A 5,747-nucleotide genomic window follows, 5' to 3' on the forward strand; every position below is an offset into this window, starting at 1 on the left:
TCCACCCTACACCCCTCCCTCCAAAAATGACCCGTTCTTCTCCTCTCCGCTTCCCTTGCAAGCATCTCCAGACCTCGAGTGTCAATGATTTAAACGGATTGCTCATCCAGCCAGTTAACCTTCCCATCCCATAAAAAGTGTAATTGGTTTGCTATAGAAAGCAGCCTTTTACATGCTGGGGATCATCCCAGGGCTTGATTAATGCTTCTCTAATCAATGAGTGTCTGGTAGACCCGCCTCTTCAGTCATCCCGTAAAGGGGAACAGCTGGCCTTTCCAAAGTTCACCGTGAGGGGGAGGGGGGGGATCAAGCAGGGGGTCAGTCAAACCACTTATACACATGAACAAAACCCCTGTGCTATTTTCAAGGAGTGACAAAAATGTGTGAAAGGATCAAAGGCCTAACACTGTAAAGAACGGGTGTTTGTATGTGTTTCCATGGATGTGTGTGTGAGGTGTGACCATATGTGACAGACAAAGAGACAGGCAGAAAAATAGGCATCTGAATTGAAACTAACTCACACACATACACTAAATGTAATCGCATTATTAGAGTATAGGAGAGGTTTTTCATGTGGTGACATCACAGAGAAAGACTTCTAGATGTATTGCTATTGTAATTTCCTCTTCAAGTAGAAGGGGTTATCATTCTCACAGCTAAAGGTGCTGAGGGTGTTGTGTTGTGTTCAGGACAGATTTGAATAAGACTGGGAACCGGCCCACAGCCTGCTGAGATGTATGAATATCAATGTCACCACCAACTGAGCTGGGTGACAGATTGGGAAATATCAATTCATCATGACTTCAGAATGTGACCTGGACACTATACACAACGCCTCTCCTACACTTTGCTTTGTTGACTGACGCAATATATTTTGCATGAATGTAATCTCTGCTCAAAGATAGGTCTGGTGAGGACCGAGAACGGCATCTGCTCAAAAAACTATAATCAATGTACGATACCTCCAACAATCACCAACAGAGGACTGGGTAAAAGAGATTTCACTTTTGTCCTGCCAAAATAATAAATAATGAATACCCTTCTTGCTGTATACATTAGCATTCAAAGTGGAAATCTAATAAGATGAATCTATAGTGCCACATGTCACAAAGAGTGAAGAGCTTCATGTGGTCCACCAGTAAGAGTTCTGTGGACATCATTAACATCTCTCTGTGGAGCTGCATTCTAACTTCTCTGAGTCTAGACGGTGTTACTGAATGTAAAGCTGAGATGCTACATCAATCTGAGAGATGTGTTGTTCCACCCACTAATGACCTCCGACTAGAGATATGATATATGCAGACAGTGATGAATGATCTTACTAGACATTAATTACAGACGCTTTGCAACTACCAGTCTTCCACCCTTCCTCTCCTCTCTCTCCCTCCATCTTTCTCAACTTTGTTCAGGATGTCATGCCTGGTAGGCCAGTGAACTTGTAAACAACAGGCTCCATCTGTCTCCGTCACATTTAATAACAGCTCAATGTTTACTCTGCTTTATTTAGAAGAATAGGAGAGTTGGCAGCAGGTCTGTGTTGGAGTAGGCAGAGGGAACACAGCCACAACACTCCATGAGTTAGGATGCACACACATGCATCTCTTACACACGCTCACTACAACAACACTGCAGTCAAAGAGGGGGGAAATGGGTGAGGGGTGGAAAGGGGGACAAGCAGGGGGAGAGAGAGAGGGCAGCATTGAAATATTCAGACTAAGCCTTTCTTTGAGGTCAGTGGTTTGGACCTCTACACAGACACGCACACACACAGTCTTGTATAGCTAACCTTGTGGGGACACAATTCAGTCCCGTCCAATTTCCTCTAACCCCTAATCCTAAACCTGACCCTGACCCTAACCGTAACACTAACCCTCATCCAATAACCAAACCTTAACCCTAACCCTAGAACTAAGCCTTGCTCCTAACCCTACACTTAATTCTAACCTTAACACTAAATCTAACCCTAACACTAAATATAACCCTGACACTAAATCGAGCCCTAACACTAAATCGAACCCTTAACACTAAATCTAACCTTTTTGGGATAGGGGGCAGCATTTTCACTTTTGGATGAATAGCGTGCCCAAAGTGAACTGCCTCCTACTCTGTCCCAGATGCCTATATGTGCATATTATTATTAGTATTGCACACATTGCAGCAGAAATTTTGGCCCACTCCTCCATACAGACCTTCTCCAGATCCTTCAGGCAATACGGACTTTCAGCTCCCTCCAAAGATTTTCTATTGGGTTCAGGTCTGGAGACTTACTAGGCCACTCCAGGACCTTGAGATGCTTTTTACTGAGCTACTCCTTAGTTGCCCTGGCTGTGTGTTTCGGGTCGTTGTCATGCTGGAAGAGGGAAGGAGGTTGTTGAGGGAAGGAGGTTGTTGGCTAAGATCTCGCAAAATACATGGCCCCAACCATCCCCCCCTCAATACGGTGCAGTCGTCCTGTCCCCTTTACAGAAAAGCATCCCCAAAGAATGGTGTTTCCACCTCCATGCTTCACGGTTGGGATGGTGTTCTTGGGGTTGTACTCATACTTCTTCTTCCTCCAAACACGGCGAGTGGAGTTTAGACCAAAAAGCTCTATTTTTGTCTCATCAGACCACATGACCTTCTCCCATTCCTCCTCTGGATCATCCAAATGGTCATTGGCAAACTTCAGACGGGCCTGGACATGCGCTGGCTTGCGTGTGCTGCAGGATTTTAATCCATGATGGCGTACTGTGTTACTAATGGTTTTCTTTGAGACTGTGGTCTCAGCTCTCTTCAGGTCATTGACCAGGTCCTGCCATGTAATTCTGGGCTGGTCCCTCACTTTCCTCATGATCATTGATGCCCCACGAGGTGAGATCTTGCATGGAGCCCCAGACCGAGGATGATTGACCGTCATCTGGAACTTCTTCCATTTTCTAATAATTGCGCCAACAGTTGTTGCCTTCTCACCAAGCTGCTTGCCTATTGTCCTGTAGCCCATCCCAGCCTTGTGCAGGTCTAAAATTTTATTCCTGATGTCCTTACACAGGAGGGCTTCTTAAAGAAAAAGTAACAGGTCTGTGAGAGCCGGAATTCTTACTGGTTGGTAGGTGATCAAATACTTATGTCATGCAATAAAATGCAAATTAATTACTTAAAAATCATACAATGTGATTTTCTGGATTTTTGTTTTAGATTCCGTCTCTCACAGTTGAAGTGTACCTATAATAAAAAATTACAGACCTCTACATGCTTTGTAAGTAGGAAAACCTGCAAAATCGGCAGTGTCTCAAATACTTGTTCTCCCCACTGTATTTTAAAAACAGGATTGATTCTAAAAAACGTTTGACATGTTTCTGTGGACATTATGGAAACTATTTGAAATGTTCATCTGCGTTGTCGTGACCTCTCTTTCCTGTGGATTTCTGAACATAACGCGACAAACAATCTGAGGTATTTTGGATATAACAATAATCTTTATGGAACAAAAGGAACACTTGTTGTGTGAGTGAAAATATCTGAAGATCATCAAAGGTAAACGATTAATTTGATTGCTTTTCTGATTTTCGTGACCAAGCTTCCCGATACTAAGTGTTCTTAATGTTTTGTCGTACTATCGATAAACTTACAGAAACACTTTGGATTGTTATGCTGTAAAACATCATTTCAAAATCTGTCACGACTGGTGCATTAACAAAATGATAAGCTGTGTTTTCCTATATTGCACTTGTAATTTCATGAATATAAATATTTTGTAGTAATATTTATTGAATGTAGTGTTATAATATTCAGCGGTTGTTGATGACACTTATCCCGATAGGGGGATTGCAGCCGTAACAAGTCTGTCTTTAATTCTGTGAATAACACTAGTATCTTTTATTATTAGTGTTTCTGGAAAATCAAAACAATACTGCACGTAATGCGAGTTTTTTGGATATAAATATGCACATTATCGAACAGAACATACATGTATTGTGTAACATGATGTTCTATGAGTGTCACCTGATGATCATCAAAGGTGTCACGCCTTGGTCATAGTGTTTTGTGTTTCGTTATATATTTGGTCAGGCCAGGGTGTGACATGGGTTTATTTTGTGGTATTTCGTATGGGGGTTTTGTAGTTATTGGGATTGCGGCTGAGTAGGGGTGTTGCATAGGTTTGGCTGCCTGAGGCGGTTCTCAATCAGAGTCAGGTGATTCTCGTTGTCTCTGATTGAGAACCGTGTTTAGGTAGCCGGAGTTCACTGTGTATTTCGTGGGTGATTGTTCCTGTCTCTGTGAAGTGTTCACCAGCTGTAATTAGGTTTTACGTTCCGTTTGTTGTTTTGTAGTTGTATAGTTATTTCATGTATCGCTTTTTCCATTAAAGACATGAGTAACCACCACGCTGCATTTCAGTCTGACTCTCTCTCGACAAACGAAGAATGCCGTTACAAAAGGTTAGTGATTAATTTTATCTATATTTCTATCTTTGGCTGGAAAAATGGCTGTGTGTTTTATCGACTTGGCAGTGAGCTAACATAATCATATGTTGTGCTTTAGCTGTAAAGCATTTTTGAAATCGGACACGGTGGGTAGATTAACAATATGTTTATCTTTCATTTGCTGTATTGGACTTGTTAATGTGTGAAAGTGACATATTTCCAAAAAAAAAAAATCAAATTTCCTGCGTTGCCTTTTCAGCAGAATGTTGTCGAGGTGTTCCGCTAACCTTAACACTAATTCTAACCCTAACACGAAATCTAACCTTATGTAACGTGTGCGCTGGGAGTCAGGAAGCGAGTTCAGGAAGTGCATAATTTAATGAACAAAACAAGAAACACGAACAACGCACAGACAGGAAACTGAAACAGAAACAATGACACCTGGGGAAGGAATCAAAGCGAGTGACATACAGTGGGGCAAAAAAGTATTTAGTCGGCCACCAATTGTGCAAGTTCACCCACTTAAAAAGATGAGAGAGGCCTGTCATTTTCATCATAGGTACACTTCAGCTATGACAGACAAAATGAGAAATAAAATCCAGAAAATCACATTGTAGGATTTTTAATGAATTTATTTGCAAATTATGGTGGAAAATAAGTATTTGGTCACCTACAAACAAGCAAGATTTCTGGCTCTCACAGACCTGTAACTTCTTCTTTAAAAGGCTCCTCTATCCTCCACTTGTTACCTGTATTAATGGCACCTGTTTGAACTTGTTATCAGTATAAAAGACACCTGTCCACAACCTCAAACAGTCACACTCCAAACTCCACTATGGCCAAGACCAAAGAGCTGTCAAAGGACACCAGAAACAAAATTGTAGACCTGCACCAGGCTTGGAAGACTGAATCTGCAATATGTAAGCAGCTTGGTTTAAAGAAATCAACTGTGGGAGCAATTATTAGGAAATGGAAGACATACAAGACCACTGATAATCTCCCTCGATCTGGGGCTCCACGCAAGATCTCCCCCCGTGGGGTCAAAATGATCACAAGAACGGTGAGCAAAAATCCCAGAACCACACGGGGGGACCTAGTGAATGACCTGCAGAGAGCTGGGACCAAAGTAACAAAGCCTACCATCAGTAACACACTACGCCGCCAGGGACTCAAATCCTGCAGTGCCAGACGTGTCCCCCTGCTTAAGCCAGTACATGTCCAGGCCCGTCTGAATTTTGCTAGAGAGCATTTGGATGATCCAGAAGAAGATTGGGAGAATGTCATATGGTCAGATGAAATCATAATATAACTTTTTGGTAAAAACTCAACTCGTCGTGTTTGGAG

This window comes from Oncorhynchus gorbuscha, linkage group LG13, assembly GCF_021184085.1.
Source record: "Oncorhynchus gorbuscha isolate QuinsamMale2020 ecotype Even-year linkage group LG13, OgorEven_v1.0, whole genome shotgun sequence".
In the NCBI taxonomy this organism is placed as follows: Eukaryota; Metazoa; Chordata; class Actinopteri; order Salmoniformes; family Salmonidae; genus Oncorhynchus; species Oncorhynchus gorbuscha.